The sequence below is a fragment of the Macaca nemestrina genome, chromosome 4 (genome assembly GCF_043159975.1).
Source record: "Macaca nemestrina isolate mMacNem1 chromosome 4, mMacNem.hap1, whole genome shotgun sequence".
NCBI lineage: Eukaryota > Metazoa > Chordata > Mammalia > Primates > Cercopithecidae > Macaca > Macaca nemestrina.
The window spans coordinates 113,259,787-113,272,549 of record NC_092128.1 but is presented as its reverse complement, the minus strand read 5'-3'; the positions used below and the strand labels follow the sequence as shown (position 1 = coordinate 113,272,549).

The 12,763-nt window shown below is 37.7% G+C and overlaps 1 pseudogene; it reads right to left on the bottom strand.

Moving 5' to 3' along the window:
- Positions 1 to 267: 267 nt before the first annotated feature.
- LOC105494187 (T-complex protein 1 subunit alpha-like) lies at positions 268 to 7,501 on the bottom strand (annotated as a pseudogene).
- Positions 7,502 to 12,763: the final 5,262 nt, after the last annotated feature.

Sequence of the window (12,763 nt, the reverse complement as noted above, 5' to 3'; positions counted from 1 at the left end):
ACTCTTGTTCTTTGTTCATATTTTTTCTTCCACTCTTTTCTGCCTTTTGAAATTTTTAACTGGGCATTTTATATGATTCCATTTTATCTCCTTTCTCAGCATATCAATTTTCCTTTTTAAAACACATTTTTAAGTGATTGCTCTGGAGTTTGAAACATACATTTATAGCTAACCCAAGTCTATTTTCTTTTCCTTTCTTTTTTTTTTCAGCTTGTTGCACTTTAATGTATAATACTTAACTCAACGTACAAGACAATTGCATTTAACATTGTTATAAATAAAAGAGACATCAGATCAATCATTAAGGGCTCCAGAGTGAACAGCATCTTCATAACCTACATGTTTATCATCTTTACTTTCTGGATGTAATTTAATAAGATCATCAATTTGAAGAATGGCAATTGCAGCTTCAGTTGCAAATTTCAAACTCTTATTTATTTATTTTTTATTATACTTTAAGTTCTAGGGTGCATGTGTGCAACATGCAAGTTTGTTACATAGGTATACATGTGCCATGTTAGTTTGCTGCATCCATTAACTAGTCATTTACATTGTGTATTTCTCCTAACGCTATCCTCCCACCGCAGCTCTCCACCCCACGACAGGCCCCAGTGTGTGATGTTCCCCTCCCTGTGTCCTAGTGTTCTTAATGTTCAATTCCCACCTATGAGTGAGAACATGCGGTATTTTGTTTTCTGTTCTTGCGATAGTTTGCTCAGAATGATGGTTTCCAGGTTCATCCACGTCTCTGCAAAGGACACGAACTCACCCTTTTTTATGGCTGCATAGCATTCCATGGTGAATATGTGCCACATTTTCTTAATCTGGTCTATTATTGGTGGACATTTGGGTTGGTTCCAAGTTTTTGCTATTGTGAATAGTGCTGCAATAAACATATGTGTGCATGTGTCTTTATAGTAGCATGATTTATAATCCTTTGGGTATATACCCAGTAATGGGATCACTGGGTTAAATGGTATTTCTAGTTCTAGCTCCTTGAGGAATCGCCACACTGTCTTCCACAATGGTTGAACTAATTTATGCTCCCATCAACAGAGTAAAAGCCTTCCTATTTCTCCACATCCTCTCCAGCATCTGTTGTTTCCTGACTTTTTAATGATCACCATTCTAACTGGTGTGAGATGGCATCTCATTGTGGTTTAGATTTGCATTTCTCTAATGACCAGTGATGATGAACATTTTTTCATGTGTCTGTTGGCTGCATAAATGTCTTTTGAGCAGTGTCTGTTCATATCTTTTGCCCACTTTTTGATGGGGTTGTTTGTTTTTTTCTTGACAATTTGTTTAAGTTCTTTGTAGATTCTGGATATTAGCCCTTTGTAAGATGGGTAGATTGCAAAAAGTTTCTCTCATTCCGTAGGTTGCCTGTTCACTCTGGTGGTAGTTCTTTTTTTTTTTTGCTGTGCAGAAGCTCTTTAGTTTAATTAGATCCCATTTGTCTATTTTGGCTTTGTTGCCATTGCTTTTGGTGTTTTAGTCATGAAGTCCTTGCCCATGCCTATGTCCTGAATGGTATTGTCTAGGTTTTCTCCTAGGGTTTTTATGGTTTCAGGTCTAACATTTAAGTCTTTAATCCATATTGAATTAATTTTTGTATAAGGTGTAAGGAAGGGATCCAGGTTCAGCTTTCTACATATGGCTAGCCAGTTTTCCCAGCACCATTTATTAAATAGGGAATCCTTTCCCCTGTTGCTTGTTTTTGTAAGGTTTGCCAAAGATCAGATGATTGTAGATATGTGGTGTTATTTGTGAGGCCTCTGTTCTGTTCCATTGGTCTAGATCTCTGTTTTGGCACCAGTACCATGCTGTTTTGTTTACTGTAGCCTTGTCGTATAGTTTGAAGTTAGGTAGCATGATACCTCCAGCTTTGTTTTTTTGGCTTAGGATTGTCTTGGCAATGCGGACTCTTTTTTGGTTCCATATGAGCTTTAAAGTAGTTTATTTTTTTATTTTTTATTTTTTCCAATTCTATGAAGAAAGTCATTGGCAGCTTGATGGGGACGGCATTGAATCTATAAATTATCTTGGCCAGTATGGCAATTTTCATGATATTGATTCTTCCTATCCATGAGCCTGGAATGTTCTTCCATTTGTTTGTGTCTTCTTTTATTTCGTTGAGCAGTGGTTTATAGTTCTCCTTGAAGAGGTCCTTCACATCCCTTGTAAGTTGGATTCCTAGGTATTTTATTCTCTTTGTAGCAATTGTGAATGGGAATTCACTCATGATTTGACTCTCTATTGGTCTGTTATTGGTGTATAGGAATGCTTGTGATTTTTGCACATTGATTTTGTATCCTGAGACTTTGCTGAAGTTGTTTATCAGCTTAAGGAGATTTTGGGCCGAGACGATGGGGTTTTCTAAATATACAATCATGTCATCTGCAAACAGGGACAATTTGACTTCTTTTCCTAATTGAATACCTTGATTTTTTTTCTCTTGCCTGACTGCCCTGGCCAGAACTTCCAACACTATGCTGAAAAGGAGTGGTGAGAGAGGGCATCCCTGTCTTGTGCCAGTTTTCAAAGGGTATGCTTCCAGTTTTTGCCCATTCAGTATGATATTGGCTGTGGGTTTGTCATAAATAGCTCTTATTATTTTGAGATACGTTCCATGAATACCGAATTTATTGAGAGTTTTTAGCATGAAGGGCTGTTGAATTTTTTCAAAGACCTTTTCTCCATCTATTGAGATAATTGTGTGGTTTTTTTGTTGGTTCTGTTTATGTGATGTGTTACATTTATTGATTTGCATATGTTGAACCAGCCTTGCATCCCAGGGATGAAACCGACTTGATCATGCTGGATAAGCTTTTTGATGTGATGCTGGATTTGGTTTGCCAGTATTTTATTGAGGATTTTTGCATCGATGTTCATCAGGGATATTGGTCTAAAATTCTCTTTTTTGTTGTGTCTCTTCCAGGCTTTGGTATCAGGATGATGCTGGCCTCATGAAATGAGTTAGGGAGGATTCCCTCTTTTTCTATTGATTGGAATAGTTTCAAGAGGAATGGTACCAGCTCCTCTTTTTACCTCTGGTAGAATTTGGCTGTGAATCCATCTGGTCCTGGACTTTTTTTGGTTGGTAGGATATTAATTATTGCCTCAATTTGGTCTGTTCAGGGATTCAACTTCTTCCTGGTTTAGTCTTGGGAGGGTGTATGTGTCCAGGAATTCGTCCATTTCTTCTAGATTTTCTAGTTTATTTGAGTATAGGTGTTTATAGTATTCTCTGATGGTAGTTTGTATTTCGGTGGGGTTGGTGGTGATATCCCCTTTATCATTTTTGTTGCATCTATTTGATTCTTCTCTCTTTTCTTCTTTATTAGCCTTGCTAGCAGTCAATCAATTTTGTTGACCTTTTCAGAAAACCAGCTCCTGGATTCATTGATTTTTTGAAGGTTTTTTTGTGTCTCTATCTCCTTCAGTTCTGCTCTGATCTTATTATTTCTTGCCTTCTGCTAGCTTTTGAATGTGTTTTCTATTGCTTCTCTAGTTCTTTTAATTGTGATGTTAGGGTGTCAATTTTAGATCTTTCCTGCTTTCTCTTGTGGGCATTTAGTGCTATAAATTTTCCTCTACACCCTGCTTTAAATGTGTCCCAGAGATTCTGGTACGTTGTGTCTCTGTTCTCATTGGTTTCAAAGAACATCTTTATTTCTGCCTTCATTTTATTATTTACCAGTAGCCATTCAGGAGCAGGTTGTTCAGTTTCCATGTGGTTGTGTGGTTTTGAGCGAGTTTCTTAATCCTGAGTTCTAATTTGATTGCACTGTGGTCTGAGAGACAGTTTATTGTGATTTCTGTTCTTTTACATTTACTGAGGAGTGCTTTACTTCCAATTATATGGTCAATTTTGGAATAAGTGTGATGTGGTGCTGAGAAGAATGTATATTCTGTTGATTTGGGGTGGAGCGTTCTGTAGATGTCTATTAGGTCTGCTTGGTGCAGAACTGAGTTCAAGTCCTGGATATCCTTGTAACCTTGTGTCTCGTTGATCTGTCTATTATTGACAGTGGGTGTTAAAGTCTCCCATTATTATTGTGTGGGAGTCTAAGTTTCTTTGTAGGTCTCTAAAGGGCTGCTTTATGAATCTGGGTGCTCCTGTGTTGGGTGCATATATATTTAGGATAGTTAGCTTTTCTTGTGGAATTGATCCCTTTACCATTATGTAATGGCCTTCTTTGTCTCTTTTGATCTTTGTTGGTTTAAAGTCTGTTTTATCAGAGACTAGGATTGCAACCCTTTCTTTTTTTTGGTTTCCATTTGCTTGGTAGGTCTTCCTCTATCCCTTTATTTTGAGCCTATGTGTGTCTTTGCATGTGGGATGCGTCTTCTGAATACAACATGCTGATGGCTCTTGACTCTTTATCCAATTTGGGTCTTTTAATTAGGGCATTTAGTCCATTTACATTTAAGGTTAATATTGTTGTGTGTGAACTTGATCCTGTCATTATGATGTTTACTGGTTATTTTGCCCGTTAATTGATGCAGTTTTTCATAGCATCGATTGTCTTTACAATTTGGCATGTTTTTGCAGTGACTGGTACGGGTTGCTCCTTTCCATGTTTAGTGCTTCCTTCGGGAGCTCTTGTAAGGCAGGTGTGGTGGTGACAAAATCTCTCAGCATTTGCTTGTCTGTAAAGGATTTTATTTCTCCTTCACTTATGAAACTTGGTTTGGCTGTATATGAAATTCTTGGTAGAAAATTTTTTCTTTAAGAATGTTGAATATTGGCCTGCACTCTTTTCTGGCTTGCAGTGTTTCTGCTGAGAGATCCGCTGTTAGTCTGATGGGCTTCTCTTTGTGGGTAACCTGACCTTTCTCTCTGGCCGACCTTAACATTTTTACCTTCAGTTCATCCTTGGTGAATCTGACAATTATGTGTCTTAGAGTTGCTCTTCTCGAGGCGTATCTTTGTGGCATTTTCTGTATTTCCTGAATTTGAATGTTGGCCTGCCCTGCTAGGTTGGGGAAGTTCTCCTGGATGATATCCTGAAGAGTGTTTTCCATCTTGGTTTTATTCTACCTGTCACTTTCAGGTACACCAATCAAATGTAGATTTGGTCTTTTCGCATAGTCCCATATTTCTTGAAGGCTTGGTTCATTTCTTTTTACTCTTTTTTCTCTAAACTTCTCTTCTCACTTTATTTCATTAATTTGATCTTCAATCACTGATACTCTTTCTTCTACTTGATCGAATTGGCTTTTGAAGCTTGTGGATGTGTCACGTTCTCTTGGCATGGTTTTCAGCTCTATTGGGTCATTTAAGGTCTTCTCTATACTGTTTATTCTAGTTAGCCATTCGTCTAATCTTTTTCCAAGATTTTTAATTTCCTTGCGATGGGTTCTTACATCCCCCTTTAGCTCGGAGAAGTTTGTTGTTACCGACCTTCTGAAACTATTTCTGTCAACTTCTCAAAGTCATTCTCCATCTAGTTTTGTTCCATTGCTGGCGAGGAGCTGCAATCCTTTGGAGGAGAGAAGGCACTCTGGTTTTTAGAATTTTCAGCTTTTCTGCTCTGGTTTCTCCCTATTTTCGTGGTTTTATCTACCTTTGGTCTTTGATATCGGTGACCTACAGATGGGGTTTTGGTGTAGATGTCGTTTTTGTTGATGCTGATGCTATTCCTTTCTGTTTGTTAGGTTTTCCATCTAACAGTCAGGTCCCTCAGCTGCAGGTCTATTGGAGTTTGCTGGAGGTCCATGCCAGACCCTGTTTGCCTGGGTATCACCAGCGGAGGCTCAGTTGGAAATGCGGAAATCACCTGTCTTCTGCGTTGATCACGCTGGGAGCTGCAGACTGGAGCTGTTCTTATTCGGCCAACTTGGAACGGGGCATGTAAATTTCTAACTCTTAACTTTAGCTATGTTGGTTCAAAAACTCCTGCTTGTTTGTTTTCTCGAGATTTACCATTCCTCAAATCAAGACCAATCCATTTTAGATTTTTACGTTCTGCGTTAACCTGAGCCTCATTATGACAAGCTCTTAATTTTGCATCCAGATCTGTAGAGTCCTGGGCAGCATTAACTGCCAGTGTATTAGGAATAACAAGAAGTGATCTTGCAAACTCTGCAGTAGCAATCTGTTCCCAAGACCCCATGCTGGTTGCATAATTTTCAAGGTATATGGAAAGGGCTACTTCTATAGCATCCCCACCTGGAACCATGGATTTTGACTCCAAAACTATCTTCACTACACAAAGAGCATCATGTTAAGAATGCTCAATCTCATCACACATGAAATCATTTGCCCTACGTAAGATAATCGTTGCAGATGTACGAGCCTTAGTGTTTTTGATTAAGATCAGCTCATCATCACAAATTCTCTCCTGTACCACTTCTGCCAGTCCCAAGGCAGCTTCAAAAGTTTCTTCACCTTCCAAATTGGCCAGACTTGACAGAATAGTTGCTCCAGAAGCTTTCACAATGTGTTTAAGGCCCCTTTTTAAAACTCTTGTAACTGCCATAGCACCAGCCTTCACAAAATACTTCAGACACGTATCATCAATTCCACCAGTGGTTAGAAAATGTCGGTACCAGTTGCTAGGATCTTCTGAATTCTCTTGTTGGTGATATCTGATCCTCTCTGTCTAATCTGGTCCAGTTTTTCAGGGTCTGTAATGACCACCTGTACACCAAGCTTCATTTTTGTTTTTTGCAGGCTAAAGTCAAGGCAAGCAATTTTTGCACTTACAGTTCTCTTGGGCATGCCCTGGGATCCCACCACACAGTTTAGTGCATAGTCACTGATGAGCATACTGTTTGTTTGACTTCTCCCATGGGCTTCCGAAATACTAACAGAATTGACTGGATAGTGTGGCTGGCCTCTTATATCTGTGTATTTAATAGCAAGTACAACATCTCCTACCATGTTAGCAAAGAAATCACCATTTATTCCAATGATTTTGGAAGACATGGATGTCTTAGCAGCATTAATCAGGCAATCTCTTCCCAGTTCATCTGTGTTAACAATTACGTTTTCATTGATATAACGCACTGCTTCCTTGCAAGCAAGTCGATAGCCACTAATAACTGATGTGGGATGGATTTTCTGTTTGACTAATTCGTCTGCATTTTTTAGGAGTTCTGCTGCAATAATAACCACTGAGGTAGTTCCATCTCCAACTTCTTTGTCTTGCAGATCAGCCAGCTCACAAAGACTTTAGCTGCAGGATGTTCTACCTCCAGTAACTTCAGGATGGGTGCACCATCGTTAGCAATGGTTACATCACCAGTATCATCCACCAACATTTTATCCAAGCCAACTGGACCAAGAGAACTTTTTACAATATTGGCAATCGAAGCTGCAGTCATAACGTTCCGGGAGCGGATTGCCTCCCCAGTGCTGCGGTCCCCGAACACGGACAAAGGTCCCTCCATCTTCACGGCAGCGGTACACGTTGAATTCTGCTCACACTGCGGGCAACCAGTATCGCGGTCTCTCGGCCGACCGGGGACCATAGCAGTGGCAGCGACCGCATGGAGCATACCGGAGCGATTCCCCAAGAGCTGCTCAACCCAAGTCTATTTTCAAATAACACTATACTACTTCACAAGTAATATGAGTAATTTATAATAACAAAATAATCCTAATTCCTCCTGCCGATCCCTTGTATAGTCGCTATCATTCATTTTGCTTGTACCTAAGCAAACATAAGCATATATACGTGTAGATCAATTAAGAACAAGAAAAACAAGGTTTTTTTCTTTTTTTTTTTTACTTTCACCAATCTCTTCATTTCTAATGCTCTTCTTTTCTTCATGTAGATCTGAGTTTCTGACCCATATTATTTTCCTTCTCCTTAAATAACTTCTAACGTTTTTTGCAAGTCAGGTTTACTGGCAACAAATACCCTCAATTTCTGTTTGTATGAGTAAGTCTTTATTTCTCTCTCACATTAAGGATAATTTTGCAGGATACAGAGTTCTAGGCTGATTTTTATTCCTCAACACTTTAAATATTTCACTCCACCCTTGCATAGTTTCTTAGGAGAAGCAGTAGGATGTAACTATTATCTTTGCTCCTGTGTATGCAAGGGCCAGCACCCACTCCTTGTGGCTTCTTTCAGGATTTTTTTTTAATCATTGATTTTCTGTAGTTTAGAAATAATATGCCTAGGTGTAGTTTGTCTGGAATTTATCCTTCATGGTGTTCTCTGAGCTTTTTGCATCTGGGTTTGATGCCTGACATTAATTTGGGGAAAATTCTCAATCATTATTTTTTTGAATATTTGCTCACCTTCTGGTATTCCCATTAAGCATATGTTATGCCTTTTATAGTTTTCTCACAGTTCTCAAATATTCTGGATTTTTACAAAATTTTTCCCCTTTGTGTTTTAGTTTTAGAGGTTTTTAACTGAGATATCTTTAAATACACAGATTCTTTCTTAAGCTGTGTTCAGTCTACTAAAAAACCCATCAAAGGCAAGGCATTCTTCATTTCTGCTACATTAGTTTTGATGTCAACCATTTCCTTTTGGCTTTTTGCTAGAATTTCCATCTCTCTGCTTACATTTCCCATCTATTCGTGCATGCTTTCTACTTTGTCTATTAGAGCACTTAGCATATTAATCACAGTTGTTTAAAAATTCCTCATCTAATAATTCCAACATTTCTTCCAATATCTGAGTCTTGTTCTGGTGCTTTTTCTATCACTCCAAACTGTGTTTTGCCTTTTAGTATGTTTTGTAATTTTTTAACTGACAGCTGGACATGATGTATTGGGTCAAGGAAACTGCTATAAATAGGCCTTAAGTAATGTAATTACTTATGATTAGGCCTCAGTTTTTAGTGAGCCTGTACCTCTTGACTGTGAACTTCACAAGTGCTGTTCAGTTCCACTCCCCTCCTTAGGTATGACCATATGGCTGGAGGGGGCTGGAATTGTGTAATTCCTTTGTTCCACAGGAAGACTAGAGCCAGCTGGAGTTGGTAATTTTACTTCCTCCAAGTTAGTTGTTTAGGTTTAGGTTCTGGTTAAATAGTTTCTCCTGAGGGCAGACTTTGTTAAGAAGAGTACAATGCTCTGGCATATTTCAAAATGGCACTTTTCCCTCCCTTGCTGTAAGCATGGAGGCATTTAAAAAAATCTGGCATTTGCTTTGATAAACTGGTGGAGCTCTAGCAGGCAAAACTCACAAAAGTAGAGGGCCCCTCAATAACTGAATCCCTCTGAAGTTTCAAATTCTCTGACTTGTCCACGTTGAGATTCCAGCGATTTGTTAATTACAGTTCAGGTTTTCCCACCCTGGCACTGGTTCCCATGGAGGCTTCTGCTCATGGGTTTCTGCTCTGGTAAGTTGTGATTCTCTATACGTGTCTGTCTTTCTGATTTTGGGGCCAGTGGTTTGCCCTGCATCCTCACTTCTCTTACAAATCTAAGAATTGTTCATTTTTTCATTTTTCCAACTTTTTACTTGTTAGGATTGAGTGGCAATTCCATGCTTTCTGCATGCTGGCCAGAAATGAGAAATCTCCTGTTGTGTTTTCATTTTGTTCATTTCAATGTGCCATTTGATTTTCCTTGAAATTTCCTCCTGGATCCATGGAGCATGCTCTTCAGTTCCAAGTGTTTGGAGATTTTCCTAAAATATTTCTGTCATTAATTTCTACTTTCATTCCATTGTGTTTAGAAAAACACTCTACGTAATTTTAACTTAAAATTTTGTTGAAGTTTGTTTCATGGACCAGTCTATGATCTGTATTGGTGTATGTTCTATGGGCACTAGAAAAAATGTATATTCTGCTGTTTTTGGGTGGAGTGTTCTATAAATGTTGATTAGATCCTATTGGTTGATTGTGTGGTTGAGTTCCATATCTTTGGTCATTTATTTATTTTTTTATTAGAGATGGGGTCTCACTTGGATTTTTTTCTCTAATTGCTCTATCAAATTTTGAGAGAAGGTTGTTAAGGCCTACAACTATATTATGGATTTACCTATTTTTGTTTTCCATTCTATCAGTTTTTCTGCACATATTTGGTAACTTTGCTTTTTGGTGCATGCACATTTAAAATTACTATGTGTTCTTGCTGTATTGACCCTTTTATTATTACACAATATCCTTCTCCATCTCTGGCAATTTTCTTTGTTCTGAAGTTTACTTTATCTTGCTATCCTTTTTGTTTTCTTTGTAAATGTCATACAATGAACAAATTATTTAATAACCAAAAAAAAGGTTTGCATAAATTTTTTTCATTATTTTACTTTCAACCAGCCTAAATTGTTACATTTGAGCTGAATTTCTTCTAGACAGCGTATAGTAAGATTGTGTTTTTTTAATCCACTGTGGCAAACTCTGTCTTTTAATTGGCATATTTATACCATTTAACTTTCTTGTAATTACTGATGTATTAAGTTTTAATTATGTCATTTTATTCTCTCTCTTTCTCTCCTTTTTTTTTGTTTATCTTTCTTTCCCCTGCCTTCCAGTGGGTTATATTTTAGTATTCCATTTTGACTTACGTATAATGTTTTTAAATGCATTTCTTTTTATGTATTCAAAAAAGTAGTTGTTTTAGATATTACACTGCTGGTGTCATCATTTTACTAGTGCAAGTGAGATATTGAAATCTAACTTTCCTTTACTTCTCTTTACCTCTCTGCTTGTAATGTAATTGCCTTAACTGCATCAGATAGTGTTATAGCTTTGTTTCAAATGTCAAACATAAATTAGAAAATGTAACAAGAGAAGAAAAGTATATTGTATTTCCCTGGTTTTTTTTTTTTGCTTACTGTGCTCTTTCTTCCTTCCTTATGTTCCAAGATTTCTTCTTTTATCATTTCATTTTCATTCTTTTTGAATTGATCTTCTGATGACAAATTCTCTCTTCCTCTGAGAACATTTTGATCTTCAGCTCATTTCTGAAGGATATAAATACAGGATTTGGGGTTGATAGTTGATTTCTTTCAGCAGATGAAAATATTGTGCCACTTCCTTATAACCTCCAATGTGTCTGATGTGAAATTTGCTGTCATTAGCATGGAATATTTTCCCCCTATAGGTAAGATGTCTTTTGCTTTTTGCTGACTGCTTTCAATATTTTTTCTTTGTTTATAATTTTTAGTTTTTAGAAGCTTGTGGTGTGCTTTGGTGTGGATATTCTTGTTTATCCTGTTTGGATTCTCTCAGTTTCTTTAGGTTTATGTCTCTTGGTAAATTTTGAAAGTTTTCAGCAGTTATTTTGTGAATGCTTTTTTAGCCTACCTTTTTTCTTCTTTCCTTCTGCAACTCTGATGACATGAATGTTAGATCTCTTATGGTCCCACAAATCCCCAGGGACTCTGTTTCCTGTTGTTTTTTTTCTCTCAGTTTTTCTTTCTGCTGTTCAAATTAGGTAATTTCTATTGTTCTGTATTCTAATTAATGGGTTATTTCCTCTATTTCCCCCATTTTGTTGTCAGACTATGTATAGAGCTTTTAATTTCAGTTATTGTGTTTTTCAGCTCTAACATTTTTATTTGGTTCTTATTTACATCTTCTAGTCTCTACTGAGACTTTTTATTTCTTTGCTGAGGTTTTCTATTTTTAAAAAAATTTGCTTCAAGCATATTTCTAGTTGCTCATTAAGTTATTTTTATTGTGGCTGTTTACAAATCTTTGTCTCATAATTCTAACATTTATGTCATCTTTGTGTTGGCATCTATTGCTTGTCTTTTGTCATTTAATTTGAGACTTCTTGATTCTTGGTATGAGAGTAGTTTTCCATGGAAACTTGGAAAATTTTCATAATATAAGACTCTGGATCTTATTTAAACATTTTATTTTAGTTGTCTCCACTGGGTTGAGTAGTGTTCCCTCAAAACTCATGCCCACTCAGAAACTTAGAATGTGACCATACTTAGAAATAGGATCTTTGTAGATGTAATCGAGTTACAATGAGTCACAGTGTTGGCCCTAAGCCAATGACTAGTTTCTTCATAAGAGGAGAAAAGTTTGGACACAGAGATGCACACAGAAGGAAGATGAAGTGAAGGCACACAAAATGTGGTGTGATGGTGAGGGCAGAGATGGAAGTGATGCATCTACAAGCTAAGGGTTGCCAGCAACCACTAAAAGCTAGGAGGAGGCAAGGAAGGATCTTCTCCCTAAGCCTTCAGAGAGTGTGGCTCTGATGAAACGTTGGTTTTAAAGTTCTAGTCTCCAGAACTGTCAAAGAATAAATTTCTGTTATTTTAAACACCTAATTTAAACCAGTTAGGAAGGATACCTCATTACGGTCAGGTAGGGAAAAATCCAGACTTTCTATGTGGTATCCACTGGCACTTTGGTTGGGGTGGGGTGGGGTGGTTGTAACCAGGGGGTGGGAAAAAGGTTTGGTTCGTTATGTGTCCTTCTCTTACTCTGAAACTGCAGAGGTGTTGACACACTTGTTATAAACTTAAAAGGATGGATGAGGCTCCCCACTGTGCCTCTACTGGTATGATGGGTTTGGGCCATGGGTTTTCTGTGGTGGTAGCCCGAGTAGGATGGCCATTGTCTAAAAGTTGTCTCTCTTGATAGTTGCCCCCTTCCTGTCCTCTGAGAGAGAGAGTAGGCTTTTTGGGGGGCTCTTCTTGTCTGCTTCTATTGGCATTATGGAATTTCTGGCTTTTTTATCTCCAAGTCTGAAGTATGTGAGGCAAAAAGAAAGCCTGGAGAGGTCACCATCATGTTATTCCTCCTGTCCTGTGGTCCCTAGCCATTCTTTTTACATAGTAGAGTTCTCTTATTTTTTTTTTTATATATAAAATTTTCAGAGTTT